Below are 19,813 nucleotides of genomic sequence, written 5' to 3' on the forward strand. Positions count from 1 at the left end.
TATTGTGTTCAGTTTTCTTGGTGTTCTCAGTTGAAAGGTTGGTCTTCATTATCTAGACTTCCATTCCCAGAAATAGAAGTCTCTTCTTCGCTGCTTACAGCAGTATCACAGAGGTCCTCCTGTAGGCATTCATAGCCCATCAGCATGGCAGATGCCTAGAAAGACACAGCTCACGGTGCCGTCCCCATAAGTAAAAACACAAATGACTACATGCAGTGCATTAAGTACATCCTTTCAAGTAACCGCCTTAATGAAGCTTTTTTTCCCCTGCTTCCTTTTGTGTCAGAAAGTGCCTAAAGATTTCATTTCTTATGAAACTAGTAGATCTCTCTTGGGTTTCGTCATGTTGGGTTCTTAGAAACTGTCCACCTCTCATTAAAACATGCTGATTATAAGTTTCTAAATAGCAGTTGGGGCAGGATATGGAGTTTCAAGATGGACAATCTAACCTCAAACTTAATGAATGTATTTTCAGGGGGAATAAAGAACTCTAATTAAGAAAGTAAAATGACAGATAAGAGAAATAGCATCAAGCAAGTCGATCCTTCATAGCCTAATTTACTATCCATTTCTTCTTGAGATGCAGTGTGGAGGATGAGAGCCAATAATTAGTTTGAGTCAAAGCCTTGTTCAGAGTCTCCCTGTGCACATTTCCCCCCACACCAGGCCTCATCACTCTCAGGACCGCACCCCCAGTCTGAGCATGAGTGCTGGGAAAGGAAACGCAGAAGGGGTGCATGTTGTACAAAGTAGAGATGGGGCTGGGGGAGCTGTGTCTGTATAAACAAGCAAAGATATGCTCGCAGATGCATGTGGGCAAAAAGGGGAGAAAAGCCTGCACACTCCCTGCCTAATGATTATTTTAGGTCACTTAGAAAACATACTCTCAAAAAAACATTTATCTCATGTTCCAAATCTTATCAACGAGCACTGTGTAGAGAAACATTCTGAGGCTGAATCAAGGTCAACAGCAAAGGACACTACGATAAGGAGTGACATCAGCTACAAGCTTGTAGTGCACAGGAATTTCTGTATTTGCCATTTCTCCCATTAAAATATGTGTACAATGACAATTATTCCAGACTTGCTGTGGTGTGTCAGGATGCATAATTATTTTTCTCACTTGTTTCTAGAGCAACCTCATGATGTAGGTAAGACAGGCATCATAAATCCTATTTACAAGTAAGAAAGCTGCAATATGGAATGCCATCGGATTTGACCTCAACACCCCCAGCTCCTTACTGACTGTTGCTCCCATTTCTATTCAACTTTCCCACAGTTATAAGGAAGACAGCCAGTGCCTGATAACCAGGGCATCATGTAAAAAAAAAAAAAAAAAAGGACCGGGCAAAGATATTCACAGCATTGGTCTCAAAGAACACAATAAATATTCTCTAAAGAATAGCAAAGAATTCTTCCCATTCATGATTTTTGAAAGATATATGCACTTACTTAAGAGAGAGAGCGCATGAGCCAGGGGAGGGGCAGAGGTGAGAGGTATAGGGAGAGGGAGAAGCAGACTCCCTCTGACCAGAGAGCCCAACATGGTGCTCGAACTCAAAACCCTGGGATCATGACCCGAGCAGTAATCAAGAGTCAGATGCTCAGCCGACTGAGCCACCCAGGCATCCCCTGTCCATTCATGTTAAAAAATTAAACATGCAATTCAGAGTCTATTATAAAGCATAATTAAAATATAAAAATTATGAATGATCATGAATATAGTCTTTTTTCATATTGCTGATGGAATACCACCAATGGTTAATGCTCCAAACATATAAGAAAATATAAAAGGTGCCATCAGGATTGAAAACTTTAGCTGCTAATCATTGTGCACACCCAAAAGCAAGGCAGGAAAAAAGCAGTTCAACTCAGTAAAATAAATATTTAATTGACCATATGGAAAATACATAGGATATAATCTATGCATAGAATATACTAGTATATAATCTAATATGGGTTAGATAAATGTACAAATAATTATAATCCAAGAAAAGACATGATACATGATGTTGGAGAGACACAGAGAAAATATCACAGGAGATCACTGCAGATTTTGAAATAAGCATTCAGAATGATGACTAAATAAATGAGCATGAATTTCACTTTTATAAATATTTAAAATTTACTTTCAAATTCAAGAAGGAAAAAGAGAGAGAAGTGTTTCTTTCAATTCTGTGGATTGAGTCTGCTCCTATTTTCTTTTTCTGGATTCCTTAGATGGATATGAACAAACCAGGTTGCTAATGTATTCACATCTACACCCAGGAAACTTTGTAGGACTGTATGTAACAAGCATTCAGTAATAAACCAATTTATCTCAAAACTCATGACATGGATTTTAATTTCTTGCTTGCGGATCTTCAGAGGTTAATAAATGGGACAAAGGCTTCTAGAAATGAGCTATAGAAACCAAGAATTGATATAATTCCTTCCACCTTAAATAGAAATATCTCTAGACTATTCAGCATGGACTATTATTATCCACCTTATTTTATAGCTGTCCTGGAAACAAGATATGAGAACCCCTTGCATCAAGTGTTTTGGCACTAAAGCTCCTTTGTGTTGTGAGCTCTACTTTTAGGGATGAACACATGTGCACCAGACATATGGAGAGAAACTCTAGGGCCGCATTACTAACTTCTAAAGTTTCTGATCCATGGACTGTCTCGACAGTGGGATCTCTGTTGTTGTGTCTCCCCTCAGACCTTCCCCTCAAGTCAGGCAGGCTGTGACTGCTTCAGTCAGGCAATACGGTGGAAGTGACACCACCTGACTCTTGGAGGAAGGTCATGTAAGTCATGCAGCTTCCATGGGGCCTCATAGAACCCTCTCTTGGAACGCTCCTTCTCAGAGCTCAGTCCCATGCAGTGAGAAGCCCATGCCTCATGGAGAGGCACTATGTGGGCACTCTGCTCACCATCCCGGCAAAGCCCAGCCTTCAAGCCACCTCAGCCCAGGCACCAGACGTCTCAGTGAGGAAGCTTCTAGATGCTTCCAGTACCAAACTCAGGTCACCCCAGCCATTCAAGTCTCTCCAGATGAGACCCCTGACCTTCTGTACTCTGTACAATTTCCTGACCCGTAGGATTTGTGATCATGATAAATGATTGTTGCTTTACGCCACTAAGCTTGGGCTTGTTTGTTACGCAGCACTCAGTAGCAAGAACACACACCATGATTTTGGCCATGTCACTCCAACTTCTCTGGTGCCCATGTCACAACCCTTATCTATCCTGAGCTCATAGTCTCTGTCAATCCTTATTCAACTTTTCCACCTCACCACTCTCCCAGCCTGCACTATTTTTCAAAATATTGTCATATTCTGTTGTATTTATATTTTCATTTTTAAAGATTTTATCTATTTCTTTAAAGAGGGAGAGAGAGCATGTATGAGAGCAGGGGAAGGGGCAGAGCGAGAATCTCAAGCAGACTCTGCACTGAGTGTGGAGGCCAACGCAGGGCTTGATCTCACAACCCTGAGATCATGACCTGAGCCAAAACCAAGAGTCAGACACTTAACTGACAGAGCCCCCCAGGTGCCCTTATTTTCATTTTAAAAACCATCCTATTATTACATTTAGATTATTTTCCATCAGATGCACTTAGGGGTGATGCCATCATGAATAGCTTTTTGTGTGATTTTGTGCTTGAGTTTGGGATTGGTTTTATAAGGCAGATTTTCAGAAGTTCAGTTACTAGGTTAAAGAGGATTAATGACTTAAGGCTCTGGAGGCACACTGTCAGATCTATTTTCAAAGAGTTAGAACAATTTAGAGTGACACCAATAATACATGAGCATATCTGCATCACTGTACACTCTCCAGCTAAATTAAGTTTTAAAATTAAGAAAAATATTAATTTGAAGCATCAAATACACAGATTAATTTATCTCTCCAACACAGTAGATGTGAAAAAACAACAAGAGCAGCTAGAAAAACAGGCACATTGCAGTGTGGGCTGAAAACCAGATGAAGTAGGAGTTAGAACTGAAAAAAAAAAATAATGACAATTGTCAGATCTGAGGGAGAGAGAGAAAACAAGAGGGAATAATGTAGCAGGAGAGAAACTCAGAGGCCGTGGTGAGACCTCCGTGCATGGGGAGAGAGAAACAAAAATAGAGAACTCCCAGCAGCTGGGTGCATCACTGTGTCAAGTAGGATTCTGAGGCTCCATGAGAGCCCCTGGGGGCTGAGTCCCGGGGTGTGCTAGACGAGACTCAGTGTTGGCGGGGTTTTCAGGATTGCTGTGTCTGAGGAGCAGCCCAGTATTGGAGACACCCAGACAAGAATCATTAAGAGAAGAAGAGAAAAAATGCTGATCAGTGGTGTCACTAGGATAGAATTCCCACCTTGTTTGTCATCCCATCGCTTCCTCGGAGGGTAGTTAGACATTAGAACACAGGCTTTAGACAAGTAGCATTAGGAGAAAAAAAATTACAAAAAAAGATTTGGAATGGGAGTGAATTTGGCCAAAAATTCAATTCAAATACCCTTACCATTGTTTTCCAACTAGCAGCTCATCTTCTTTCAGGTAAATTTAGCTCCTAGAACGAAGGAATTTATGAGAATATTCAAAATAGCATTTTAAAGAGTGTGTTCCTTGAAATGCCACTGTTTAATGGCCAGCGTGCTGCGCTGTCCTAGTTTTTCCCGGATACCAAGGGTGTGTGATAAAAACATCTGGTCTATGTGAGCTGGGTTTTGCCAGTAGCACATTATGTAAATAAATATCTGCTTAAAATGCATCACACCATTGCAACTCATGTCATCAGCTACCCAGTTTCCCAAGAACAATATGAAATAAACCACCAATTAAGCCTTCTCAACAGGAAGAGAACAATAGATAGAATATAAGCCAGTCGTTCTGACTCTGTTCTGCGCTGGCATGCAGCACCCATGTAATTCAGGGCACTCGATGCTCCTGGACTTGGAGAAAGAAATGCATCTTCCCCTGGATCACATTCATGTCCTTGGCACACACAACTCACATATACAAATGAATCAAAAATTTTTTTTCTGTATGGCCAGGAAATGGGTAAATTAAGTATTCTAGTTTATAGTGTAAGCTCTATTTATATATCGGGTGTGTGTGGATGGTCCATTATCGAAGATCATTTGTATTTGTACACTGATCTATGGTATGCATGGCAATTTCCCACTTGTTATCCCATTTCATTAGCACAATTAGACAAAAAAAAAAAAAACCATTAATATCTCCGCCTTTCAAAACTCTGGTCCCGGATGTGTCCAACTGCTTGCTCACATGTGTGTAGCCAGTGATGAGGGCAGAAATCATGCCAGCACCAAAGAATGTGCTTTCAAATCTATGTTCTCCCCATGTACCCAAGCCCTCAGCACCCCAGCCACACCTAAACCCCCAGGACCCCCACCCTCTGGCCCCCAGCCCCCGTCACACCTGGTCCCCCAGACTCCACCACACTTGGGCCCCAAGACTCCAGCCACACATGGGCCCCCAGCCCCCCCACCACACATGGGCCCCCAGACCACTGGCCCGAGCCCTTCCACACCTCCAGGCTCAGCGGAGATTCTGTGCTCTGCCCAAGAGCCCACTGGGTGGGCAGCCCTCACCCACCACTCCATTATGACCAGGTGTCCCTACAGGTTCTACCACCTGCAGTTCTCCTGGTGAACCTAACACAGGCTTGTGAAGAATAAAAGATCTCGTAAGGTCTCAGGGTGCACGAGGCCAACCTTCGACATCATTTTCTCAAGAACTCTCTGGTTTACGTAGACCCTTCTAATGGAACAGAAAGGCCTCTCTCTCAGTCCAGAGCTCTTTGAAGAGATTATAGGTGTTCTCCAAAGAGCTTTCTTCTCAGGAGGAGGCATTCTCTGTTGGGGAAGCACAGGTTCTCCTCTGTGGGCCTTTGAGGAGAAGGAAAACAATATGGTGGCTTAACGCCGCTCGGCTAGAACGTGTGGGAGGCACTGGCTGGTGCCAGGGGCCTGGGCTGGCCCCTCAAGCAGCCAGTTAGTGCACCTCTCTGGGCTTCTCAGCAGACCTCCACACGTGACCGGGTGTGGAAGGGACAGCAGGACAGAGAGCAACAGAGCGGGTTCAGTTCCGGGCTCCCCTGCCTGGAGCTGGGCAGCCTTTGGTGATGTGTCCAGTCGGGTTCCCGAGAAGCAGAGCTGAGACAAGGAGTGATGTGCGTGTGATAAGGAGGAGGGCAAGTGGAAACTGGTGCCAGGGCCAAAGCTGGACATGGGCAGGAAGGAGGCCAAGCAGAGGGAGATGTCAGCACAGTCCCTGGAGGGCAGCTCAGCCAACCCCACAGGGAGCCAGGCGCCTGTACCCAGGGACACGGGTGACAGTCACCTTGGGTGCGGTGGCAGGACCTAAACTCCTGGCACTTCTACTCTGTGTAGAAGGAGGACAGGTCCAGCAGTCTGAGGCCAGAGGCTTGAGGGGGAGCCCCGGGTGCTGGCCACTGAATGGACACTGAAGAGGGGACAGGGTAGCACCAGATGGCCCGGTGCCCCAAAGACTCAGCCCACGGCTTCTCCGCATCTGTCACATCTGTTACATGCCTTCCTCAGAGCCCTCTGCTGCCATGTCTCTGGGCCCCTGAGCACTTGACTGCCTGAGCCACAAGGCACCTCCGGGTCCCCCGGGGGCTCCCAGGTTACTGCCCAGAGGCCAGGTCCTCTCCAACATCATGACCTGCCACCACTTCCAGAACTGGCTAAGATGCCAACACATGGGATCTACACCCCAGCAGCTGCCCCAGAGTGCAATCTCATTAACTTGGGGGATGTTTGCCGATGTGAGCCAGGGTACAGGAGCACACATTTCTCTCCTCTTCTGCTGCCTGTGGTGATTTTGCCTGGCGCCATCCTGGAAGCAGGTTCACCTGTGCACACCTACCTGACCGGGGCTCTCCCTGGCACTGCTTCCCACCTGCTATGGACTGAATGTGTCCCCCTCCAATTCATATGTTGAAGCCTAACCCACAGTGAGATGGTAAATGGAGATGGAGTCTTCGAGAAGTAAATAGGTCTCCACGAGGTCATGAAGGTGGTGCAACCATGATGGGATTGGTGTCCTCATAAGAAGAGACACCAGAGAGGTTGCTTCCTCTTTGTTCTCTCTGACTCGCAAGGATGCAGCAAGAAGACAGTCATCGGCAACCCTGGAGCAGACCTCCCTGAGTTTGCCAGAATCTTGATCTCCAAAATGATGAGAAACAAGTATGTGTCATTCAAGCTGTCTGGTCTTTGGAGATTCGTCATGGTAGCCTGGGCAGATGAAGACAGAACCCCTGCACTCACACCCGTGCTCCCTCACTCCCCAACACCCATAATCCAGCAGCATGTACTCCTTTCCTGAGGCTCTGTTTTCTGGAGAATACAGGTTTGGTTTCAAGTATTTTGCTTTTAAAATGGAGGCCAGAAGACTTGCTGTGAGGATGGAATCAAATGTGGAGAAGCCAACACCTACTGTGCGCTAGCTGTCTGCTGATACCGTACTAAGCATTGTACAATCAGGGTCTTCAGTCTTCGAACAATCCATGACAGAGAATCCTGTTGCCATCCTGCTCACGGAGGAGGGAAGTGAGGCAGATTTGCAGAGATTTGGCCAAGGTCAAATTTTGAGGTCAGGGGTTCCACACTTGCTGTTCTGGCCTTGGGATGACACCTTTACCCAGGTGTAGGTGATCTGTAAAGCCAGAGTGGTTAGTAGGTGATGGCTTCCCTTCCCTCTGTCTGTGTTTGCCATTATGTTAGAACATCAGCTCTCTTCAGTTCAACATAATTTTGTTACCTGATAATCCCCAAATATGTGCTTCTAGCTCTGGGGACATCCGTCCCCAGGACACCTCCAGTGAGCACTGCTACCACATTGGGAATGGAGTCTCAGAAAAAAAAAAACAAAATGAATGGACTGTAGAAGGGATGCCATTAAATTATTCTGCAAGATCCTTAAACATGCACAAGTGCCCATCTTGATAAATATTTATTCTCAGAAGCCTGTGTTATTTCTGAAACCACTTGCAGCATATTGATTTTTATTATAGTACCGAAAAGTTATGCAGTTTTATTCTATTTGGTTCTTTTTGACTTAACGATTTTGCAAATGACTTTTTGATCCGGGAAAACAGATGAATTAGAAATCGACTATAGGAACGGAGCCCCTTGCGTTCTTTCTCCATATTATCTGCTCGTGCACCGCACAAGGGTTGCACACTGTGCCTCTCCTCTCACTCCTTTTCCTTTCAACTGTAGAAGAAATGTGTTACCGCTCATGGGAAGCCGGCACGGTATGCTATTTCCAGACAATTGGAGAAATTGATGCCAGCTATTTTCTGTGGTTCTGGGACAGTCTTCAGGCACAAGCCTAGCCCCAGGCCCCCACTGGGAGAGAAGCAGGTAGAAGAAAGAAGCAGACAAAGGTCTTCATGCCCGAACTGAAAGCAAGGGGCAGAGCTCCCCGGCCCCCCAGGCAGTGGGACAGGGAGGCAGCCTTCTCGGGAAGGCTGCACAGGGTGAGCCTTCCACTCTTGAAAAGCTTGGTACTTGTTGTCCAAGAGACTGAAGGGAAGGAAGTCCCAGATTCAGGTAACATGAACAGAGCCGTGGGAGATGGAAGTGCACCCAGGTGGGTGTTCACAATGCAGGTGAGTGTAAGAAGATGAGGCTGGAGAAGCAAGGAGCAAATAATGCTGGTCTCCCCGTGGGCCCACCAAACAGCCAGAGTGGCAGGTAAGTGGGGGCAAATGATCCCTCAAAGGCAGTGGAGTTAGCATACTAGCAACCAGCGGGGAAACTGACCCAAGCCTGGAAGGAGACTGAAGGCTGGCTGTGCGTCATCTCCAAGGTGAGGGGAGCCAGAGGATGGACAGGCTTCCTGGCCCCACCTGGGCCCCATCTGTCTAATCTTTGAAAAGGAGGGAAGAAAAGAGGAAGTGGGGCACTGGCGACAGGAGTGCTTGCACCCCCTGGAGGACAGCAAGGTGGGGTCCATCAGGGTCTGCAGCTAGCTGGGTGATTTCATGTCCTTAAGAGGAGTTGGAGATCAGATGTTGCTGCCTCATTTCTTTCTAAGCCCCCAGCCTTTACCTTCCTTTGGCTCTGGAACCTGTGGCCTATCCCAGTTTGGTTGCAATGGTCCTCTTCAGCTCTGTGCTGATGACAACCCTGCATCACCAGATACTCTGAGGCTCGCGGGCTGCAGCGGGGCCCCATCCTGGGATTCCGCAGTCCACCTGGTGCACCCCGTGCGAGACGGCATATGGTTTGGCTCACAAGAGGCAGTGGTGTGACTGTGGAAGGAACTGCTGATCTGGGATTAGAAGCAAAGGGCTTCATACACCCTGAGGGTGAGGGGATGGGGGAAGCCATGAGGGTGAGTGGAACCATGTGCATGCCTTGGGTTGGTGTGGACCAGGGTGGCAGGGTGCAGGCAGAGTGGACAAAGCTCCCATACCCATTCAATCTGGGGTTCCAGTCACAGCCAAGCAACTAATCCTAGGCTCTGAGAACTGACATTTCCCCCACCTGGTGTGTTCACACCAGAGGAACCAACTATGTGATTGCCCTCAGTAGACAGGAGCACATGGTGACTAAAACGGCCACAAACCCAAGATGGAGAGGTTACAGTTCCACAAGTCTGTGGCCAACCACTGCTTTTCATTGAGGAAAAGATGAACGGGTACATTGTGAAGGAGGATCTGATGAGCAATACAACACACTGCTTTAGGGGATCTGGATTCAGAAATAGGAATGTCCCTGTCTCCAAAAATGCCTACCTGAAGACCCCCTCATCGATCACTTCAAGAATGTATCCTTCCAAATAAATGACCTTTCATACCAGGCCACCCGCTTCCTCTGAATTGGGATGCTGTGCTGATGTGTTAGCATGGGTTCTCCAGAAACACAGACCAATAGGACTTATATTAGTAAGGAATATGTGGTTCTGTGTCTCTGAAGAATCCCTATATGATGGACGAATGGATGGATGGATGGATGGATGGATGGATTAGATAAATGAGATAGATAGATATGGATAGATAGATCTTTATCTATAGATAGGTAGATAGATTCTATCTTTAATTCTATCTATCTATCTATCCACCTATCTATATTGTATCAGTTCAGTCTCTTTAGAGACACAGGACCAAGAGGACATATATTAGGAATACGTAGTTCTGCATCTCTGGAGAATCCTGACTAATGCACTATAGATAGACGATAAGTAGATGACAGGTAGGTACGTATTAGCTTCAGATATATCTAGATATGATATCTCTATACATATCTCTGTATACTATACAGTTATTTACATAGATAATGACATTATGTTTCTCTATATACACATACCTACACCTATATATCTATTGTGGAGCTTAATCGCATTTGGAAAGTAACCTTCACAGCAACATGTAAACAGGTATTTGATCAAACAACTGGGCCCAACAGCCCAGCCAAGTTGATGTATAGTTAACCATCCCAGCTGGCATGTATCTCCTTTCTTCTAGAACTTCCACGGGGCAAGAACAGCCACCCTTCCCCAGAGAACACACATGCTGCTGAGTCTATCAGCCCTGGGTCATGAAGCAAAGGGAGCTGAGGTGATAGGAAGCCAAGGAGTGTGGAGGGCCTGGGGGGTGAGGGGCAGGCAGAGCGGTGCTGCTGAGGGTATTCTCAAGATCTGCTCCTCCCCCCCCCCCAAGAAATTTCCCTGAAGGCAACTTCACAATTCAGCTCTGCTCTCTCAGCCTCAGGAGTAGCAAAAGTACCCAATTTCACACAAAGAAAATACATCTTTGGGGATCCCTGGGTGGCTCAGCAGTTTAGCACCTGCCTTTGGCCCAGGGCGCGATCCTGGAGTCCCGGGATCGAGTCCGCGTTGGGCTCCCGGCATGAAGTCTGCTTCTCCCTCTGCCTGTGTCTCTGCCTCTCTCTCTCTCTCTCTCTCTCTCTCTCTCTCTCTATCATGAATAAATAAAATCTTAAAAAAAAATAAAATACATCTTTAATGTGATTTACACACACTGAAATGCTCAGATCTCAAGTGGGTCATTCTGTGAGGTGCTGCAATATCCACTGAGACACACAGCACTTCCCTGAGCAGTTCCCTCCTCCAGACAATCCATCCCTCTTTGAGGCATGCACTGATCTGATTTCTATGATCATAGGTCCCTATTGCTTATTCTAGAAATTTGTACCTACGGAATCACACAGGATGTACACTTCTGTGGTTTTCCACTCAGCCTATCACTTTTGAGACTTAAACATACTATGTGTGTATGTGTAGTTCATGTCTTCTCATTGCTGAGTAACAGTCAACTGTGTGAACAAAGCATGGTTTATCCATTCTGTTGATCATTAATCCAGGTGTGACTATTATAAATGTCTTATTAAAAGGTTTCCATAGACACATACATTTATTTTGGACAAATACCTAGAAGCAGGATTACTGTGTCATAGGACCTGACAGTTTGACAAAGTGTTTGTATTCCTGCCAACAACATGTGGGAGTACTGGTGCCCCTTAGCTCTTCCAGGCTTTGCTGTGGTCAACCTGTGCACCTTAGACATTCTAGCACAGCATGGATATCATTAATATCATATCATAGGCAATATTGCATTGGGTTTCTAATGTGCAATTTTCTCAATGATTAATAAAGCTGAATAGTTTTTCATGTGCTTATTAACCATTTATATGTTTTTTTGTGTATTTGCTTTTATCACTTTTGAACTATGTTGCCTTATTATTGAATCTGAGTTCTTTATATGTTCTAGATACAAATATTTTGTCTTCTGAATATATCCTCACAGTCTGTGACTTGCTTATTTATTTTATTGATAGTGTCTTGTGATGAAGAATTTTTTTATTTTCATGAAATCTAATTTATCATTTTTTAAAGTTTTATGAGCATACCTTTTGTCTTGTAAAATATCTTTGCTTATCCTAAGCTGTCAAATTTGGTCTTCTATGTTTTCCTACTTTCTTGTTTGAGTTTTTACATTATGGTCTATCTCAAATAGGATTTTGTATGGAGTGAATTCATGATTGAGGTTCTTTTTTTAAAACATGGATCTCGTTCAGGGGTGCCTGGGTGGCTCAGTTGAGCATATAATTCTTGATTTCAGCTCAGGTCATGATCTCAGGATTATGAAATCTAGTCCTGCTTCACCTCCACACTCTGGAGCCTGCTTGAGATTTTTTCTCCCTCTTCCTCTGTCTCTCCTTCCTGCTCATACACACTCTCTCACTCTTATAAAAAAAAAAAAAAGGAACTTGTGCAAAACACATTTTAAAACCTGAATTATAAGGTATTAATATAGAGCAACTGTATACTCTTTCCTTAATTTGGCAATTAACAGATTTTGACCACTGGCTTTCATATACCTGGGGGCATTAGAGGACCCTGAGATCTGTGTGCTCTTCTTGCCTTTCCAGCTGCTCTCCATGGCTGCCTGGACCTCCCAGGCACACTCATCATCACAGTCAGTCTCCTTGCCATCAAAATAGCACTTTCTTCACATCCCTGTGTTGTATAGCACATCATGTGTGTGGCCATTTCCAGATGGATTCACCTCCCTTGATTTGTCCATCTCCCTACTTTGAGTGCACACACACACACACACACACACACACACACACACTTACAACGTCTTTTATATTTATACAAATATGTACTTTCTCTGGTGCTCTTCATTGCTTCCTACAGATTCAGAATTGGAGCTGACATATTTCTTTAGCCTGAAGAAATTATTTTTAGTGTTTCTTGTAGAGAAGATTTAATAGAGAGAAATGTCCTTAGTTTTATCTTCTCAGAATGTATTTATTTTGCCCCTTTTTTTAAGTTAGTCTTTTTATTTTGAGATGTTAGATTCACATGCGACTTTTTTTTACATGTGATTTTAAGAAACAGATTCCATGTACCCTTTACTCAGTGCCCTCCAATGATAACATGTTACCAAAACTGCCTATACTACAGCAGCCAGGATCCTGACACTGGTGCAGTCAAGATACAGAACATCCATCCTACAAGGATCTACTGTAACACCTCACACTCTCTACCCCCCCCACCCCCTTCAGTGACCCATGGTAACCACTAATCTGTCTCGCTTTTCTGAAATGTTATCATTTCAAGAATGAAATTGTAACAATTTGAGATTGCTTTAGCTTCATTTTTTTAAGCTATTTTTCAGGATATGGAATTCTGGGTTGACAATTGTGTACGTGTGTGTGTGCGCACATGCGTGCATCCTTTGTATTTTTCCTGATTGGCTTTTTCTGAGCATTTTAGAATTGTGAGTTGACATATATCATCTATTTTAGACTATTCAGAGCAAATATTTCATTAAACATTGGGCATCCCCAGTGGCATAGCGGTTTAGTGTGCCTGCAGCCCAGGGCATGATCCTGGAGACCCGGGATCGAGTCCCACGTCAGGCTCCTTGCATGGAGGCCGCTTCTCCCTCTGCCTGTATCTCTGCCTCTCTCTCTCTCTCTCTTTCTCTCTGCCTCTATGAATGAATAAATAACTTTTTTTAAAAAAAGAACCAATTCATTAAACATTTATTCTTTCTCATTCTCCTTTCTCCTTCTTAGATTACGATTACACACCTGCTGGACCATTTGGTATTGTACCACAAATTAAGATACACTCTTATCTATTCTGCTTTTGGTTTTGTTTTGCGTATTTTAAAAAATGTTTTTCCTCTTTGTATTTCAGTTTGGATACTTCCAATTAACCTATCCTCAAGTTTACTGATTATTTCCTTTGCTGAGTCACTCTACTATTAAACTCCCCAAAATATTTCTCTTATTTCTAGCATTTCTACTTGATTTTTTATAGTTTCTGTGTCTGCTAAAATTCACCATCTCTTCATATCTACTGCATACTTTTCCCAGTAGATCATTTAGCATATTTCTAGTTATTTTAAAGTTTTTGTCAATTCCAACATCTAGACCATTTATGGATCTACTTCTATTTACTGTTTCCTTTCTTCATCATGATATCTGAAAAACAGTAGAGACTGAAGTAAATAATAACTCCCTCTAGACAAGGGTACTTCCCTTCTGGTTCAGGCCACTGGTTTGGAGCGACCAAGTAAATGTGTGGGTTTTTTTTTTTAAAGATTTTATTTATTTATTCATGAGAGGCAGAAACACAGGCAAGCAGAAGGAGAAGCAGGCTCCATGCAGGGAGCCCGATGCAGGACTTGATCCGGCAACTCCAGAATCACGCTCTGGGCCAAAGGCAGGCACTAAACTGCTGAGTCACCCAGGGATCCCCATAAATGTGTTTTACAGTTAGGCTAGCTCTGAGGTTTTTGGTAAGTGTAGGTAATTCAGTACTATCTTCAAATATCTTGAGCATGGGTTTAGGATTTTCCATTCTGCAGTGCTTGGGGTCTGGGCAGTAGCAAGATTTCCTAAATTTCTTCATGTTACTCCAACCACGACTTTCCCACACCATGAGATCTTTCTGATTTATAAGTCAACCAATAGCTTTGTACATAGTTGGTAGATCTCTTTGCTTTCTGGTGCAGCCACAGGCCTTGGGGTATGTGCAAAGATGTTGTTGCACCTGGAGTGCATGGATGGGCTTCTTCAGCTCTCCCACCCCACCTGCAGTTAATGTCCATGGAGACAATCCCCAGGTATCTTGCTCACACCCAGCCCTTGGCAGCTGAAAATCCAGAGCGCCTCTGACCCATCTACATCAGTTCTCATGCTCAGCTTCTCCTCTCCTTTTGCAGGTGGCTGTCTTGAAGTTAGAGGAGGCACCATGACCTTCAGGGGATATTATCCAGCTTCCTGTCCAACCTTGATCCTGAACACTTGATTAAGGCTTGTGGGAAAGACTTGCTCTGTGACTGGGGGTCCTCAGAGTTCTCATCTGCCAGCCTGGTGTGGCCATTAAAAGATTGATAAAATTCATGCCCACTTGTTTGCATCCCCATCCATGGAAGAACACTTTTTCTCTTATTATCTATATCAACAATGAGAATAGCTATGGGTATCTTCTAACCTCTGAAAAAAACCTGCCATTTTCTGGAGTTCAGTGCCTTATGGATTTTTTTTTTACATCCTAAGGTCTCTGATTGGCTTAGAAAGACTAGGATTTGGGGGTTTCTACATCTTGTTTGGGTTACTGAGAGCAAGAGTCTCTTGTGAGACATCTTCCGTGTCTCTTACCTTCCATTTTCTACCATTTTGTGGGCTCCTTTCTGTGATTATTTGCAGAGCAATCTTAAGCCAATATCTCATCATTTGTAACTAATCTGCTTATATCCTGCCTCCTGGCTTTATACTTTGAAAATATATACATGTGTGTCTGTATCTTTTCATTTTTAGAAGTTCTATTTTGTTCTTCACATCTGTTGTCTGATGAATCTCCATAATCTCGTTTTCCTGTTATACTTTCATATTCCCATCCAATTTCTTTAAGATATGAAGTATCCTTATTGTATGTAGCCTAAATCTGGGAAATAAGACATATACAAACTCCATAAATCTGACTGAAAGACCTGGTTTGTTGTTTCTGGAAGTTCCCATTCATGGGATGGGTTTTATTTTTGCATTTATTTAGTAATTTCATGGGTATGAGTATGAATTCATGTTCCTTGAAACTTTACCTATGGGAACTCTTTAAGGCCTGGGCTTAAAAAAAAAAAAAATGTTTCCTCTGAGAAGAATTTGCATCTGACTCTTCCAAGTGCTCTAAGTAGAACTCAGTTGGGATCACTGTGCAGAATCTGGAGGGACGAGGGCCATATCAATGGTGTTCATTCCTGTCCATGTTCACATGAGGGCTGGACTCAGGGTAGAAATTCTGCAAGAGAGAGAGAGAGAGAGAGAGAGAGAGAGAGTGTGTGTGTGTGTGTGTGTGTGTGTTTCTCCTTGTTCCACCCATAGCCAGGATGGAGAGGGCTTCTGTCCCTCCCTTCTCCTTCTGTGGGTATCTTTCTTGGCTTGACCCAGAGTTTCATCCCTACCTGTGTCCTGGCTTCATGGGATGTGGTTATTGCCAATGGACTTTCTGTTCTTCTGGCCCAGGCCTTGTCACATTTACCCTCTTCTGTGGCCTGTAAACCTATTTGCCATCCCAGACTGGTTGACTCCATCCCTTCCTCACCCAGGCACATGCTACAGTCCATCCCTCCCTGTGGATTTCTGCTGCCATGTCCTGTCACACCTTCAGCACATTTTCTGGTTACCACTTCGACTGTGCATTTGATTTTAAATGTTTTCTTCAACATTTTGTAGTTGTGCTATACTCATCTACAATTCTTCTCTTTTACTTCTACTGGGCTTTCCTGACAACTAGCGGCAAGTCTGTGGTTTCCAGGGGCCCTCAGCAGCCATATTTTTATTTATTTATGTTAGAGAAGATGGGAGGGGTAGAGAGAGGGTGAGAATTTCAAGTAGGCTCCACACCAAGCATGGAGCCCAATGCAGGGCTTGCACTCATGACTCTGAGATCAAGACCTGAGCAGAAACCAAGAGTCAGACACTTAACTGACTGAGCCACCCAGGCCCCCCAGGAGCCATAATTTTAAGGCACACTTCAGGATTTCGGTAAGCACAGGGTAGTTGTGAGTACCTCTCAGACAAGGTAGCCACACACTCATCTGCTGCCCACCTTGCAGAGCTTGAGGGGAAAGCCTGCTTCTTCCTCAGGCCACTGGCCCATCTCAACTTGAAAAACATTGGGTTAAAGTGACTTTTATATTAGTCTTTGTTTTGGCAGCTGTAAATGTTGAAATGAATGCAGATATTACTAAGTTGAATTGTAAATTCATGATTACCACAAACTTACTTTCAGCCAAATTAAATCTCAACAATCCCTTATGATTTAAAAAAAATGCATAATGATAATTTCTAATTTTAAATTAATTACTGGGCAGAAACACATACTTCTAAATGAGGACTGCAAATCGTCCAGTGTTAATTGCTCTTAGAGATTTTTCTGAGTGAAAGGTGGAATAAGTCTCTGTGAGCTCAACAAAGGGAAGTACATAATCAAATCTGGAATGACACAGAAATGCCATGAGTCAGTCCAGGGTAAAGTGGAAGCAATCTTGCAATTCTTAGCATGCACTGCTTTTCTCTTTCTGCAAAGAAGAAACACCTCACGTGTGGACACACGCGCTGAGCACAGACAGTGGGCCCAGGCATCAGAAACAGCAGGTTCTAAACGGAAGCCATGGAGACTAGCCTGCAAGTCATCTCTGCCGCTGTGTGGCCAGGTCTGGGGGCAGTGGGGCTGAGAGCGCTCTTGCCTCCCTGGTCGTCTGGCTCATGCAGCCCTGGCCTTCCTGCTCTGCTGGCCAGGGCACACCCGCATCCCCCTTCTTCCAAGAGGCATCAAGAGACAATGGGAGTGGCTAAAACTAGGTCTGATCTTTCTGACACCTTCCGTCATGCTTTCGTTCAGTCCACCTGGTGAAACCCAGGATGCAGGAAACACCTTGTCCATGACCATGGACCTTCATGAGGCTGCCAGAACCAGCAACGAGTTCCTGTCATTGTGCCCAGTGCTCTTCCCAGCCCACATCGTCACTGAGGTTGGGTCCCCTTGCCTGCCCCTGCCCACCCCCCCCTCCCCGGCTCTGGGAGCAGCTTCGGTGATGGCCAAAGCTGAGTTCCATGCAGCCTCTAAGGAAGACAGAGATATCTGATATTCCTCCATTTTAAAAAATATTTTATTTATTCATGACAGAGAGAGGGAGAGGGAGAGATAGAAAGAAAGAGGCAGAGACACAGGCAGAGGGAGAAGCAGGCTCCATGCAGGGAGCCCGACATGGGACTCCATCCCAGGGACTCCAGGATCACACCCCGGGGCTATAGGCGGCACTAAACCGCCACCAGGCTGCCCATATTCCTCCATTTTAATAAAAGTAGTTTGTCTTGAAAAACTCTCTACCAAAGCAAACATTTAAAAAATTCAATCAAATGCAATTAATGGCACTTAATTATTTCAATGGGTAACAAAGAATACTCTATTTGGGTCTACACTCGAACACTTAAAGCTAATCTTCCATCCCACTCACCACCCCCCCCAAACAAAAACAAAACCAGAATCAACGTGATCAACAAGGAAGGCAAAAGAAAGCAATGAAAATAATTCTATTCCGATGGTGAAAGATTACTAGCTGCCAATTACTAATGCACAGGATCCTGGCAGAAAGCTGTCGGAGGATCAGTGACCTTTGCTAGTGAAAGCGATGTTTCCTGGGTGAGATGCCTCCTGAGCTCAAACCCTCAAGACCTGAAGGGGCATTTTTCAGGGGCGCCGTCTTTTCTACAGAACAAGTTTGAAGGCCCACCAACATTTCTCGGGGGACTATTGTAAAGATGTGCCTGGCGGCGTGCATCGCTCATGACAGCCGAGTGCAGGGCCGCCCTGGGCCTCAGGAAGTCACAAAGGAACAGAGACACAGCGCACTCCCCCTCTGCCTGAGAGGCAGCGCGGATTCCCCGCCCGGGCTCCAGGGCAGCTGCCTTGGGATGGGCTTAGCAGGGAAGGGCCGACTCCCAGCCCCCCCCCTCCCAAGCTCCGCAGACGCACGCCTGGGCTCACCTGCAGTGTGCCCTAAGTCTGGCTGTGTGTCTGCTCTCCCAAGCCCCGATCTGCGGCTGGGCTGGTGTCCGGCGTGGGGGGCCTGCAGGCTGCTGACCCGGGCAGCGCGCCCCGTCCCAGGCAGGCCGGGCACTGCGCTTCCCACCACGCCACCTGCGCTGGTCTGTTACTAAACCCCCAGCACAAGGGTCTTCTTGAAGATTTTTCTTCTCCCTGCTCAGCCACACCGTGGAATCTGAGTGACTGGGAATTCCCAGGTAAAGGGCCAGAGGTGAAAACAAACCATTCACCCCAACATCTCCCTTTTCCAGAGTGCACCACGACAATGGGGGTGCGCCGCTGAAGAAAGCCAGAAATAAAGCCACGGGAACGGACACGTCCTCGGGTTGTAGTGATCTTCCTTTATTTTGTTTCCAATGCCAGCGTTTCTATTTAGAAATCAAAGTTACACATTTCCAAACTGCATCAGAATCCAGAAAACTAACTGCCTCATCCCTAAACAAACAGGCTTTATGAACAGAACGACGCACAGAGATCTTGCTCAGGAGGACCGCCACGGAGGATAGGACTGGAACCAGTTCCAGTCTCCTCAAAAACAAACTGGTAAAGGTCAGGAGTGAGCGCTTGAAAACCTGTTTTCTGCTCCAGCGCCAAGGTAACAAACAGATTTGCAGTATTTGAACCAATGCTGGCCCCGTGCGATGTAGACTGTGGGACTCCCCACTGGGGCTGTCACACCCCCCTCCCACCCAAAGGCTGCCCCTAGGGTCTCTGCGGGAAGGTGACTAGAACAATGGCATTCTGGAGATTGCCGGCTCATTTTATAAAGCATTTCCTTTGCATCCTGGGGCGGGGGGCAGGGTCCTGTTTGCTTTTCTCCATTGGTCTCTCCTTGGACATCTCCAGAAGAGACGGGACTCTCGAGCAACTTGCTGCCAACAAAAAGGACCCCAACTCTGCTTCTCTAGATGTTTCCACAGGAAGGAGACTCTGGAGGAAGTAAACACCCTACAACTGGCATGTCCTCCCCCCGGGGGTCTCTCTGCTCTTCCCCCCAGAAAGCAAATGCTGCAGATGAAATCATGAGAACCCTTGAATTACTGAAGGGGGTGCCCCCCGGCTCTGCAGGCACAGAGCTGTGCAGGCATCCCCCCTGACCTTCCTCTGCCCAGGGCAGGTATGGGGGTTGGCAGGGGCTCCCCTGTACTCTAAATGCCTTTTTTTTTTTTTTTTTTAAGATTCCACA

Source organism: Nyctereutes procyonoides, unplaced genomic scaffold (assembly GCF_905146905.1).
Source record: "Nyctereutes procyonoides isolate TBG_1078 unplaced genomic scaffold, NYPRO_anot_genome, whole genome shotgun sequence".
Classification (NCBI taxonomy): Eukaryota; Metazoa; Chordata; class Mammalia; order Carnivora; family Canidae; genus Nyctereutes; species Nyctereutes procyonoides.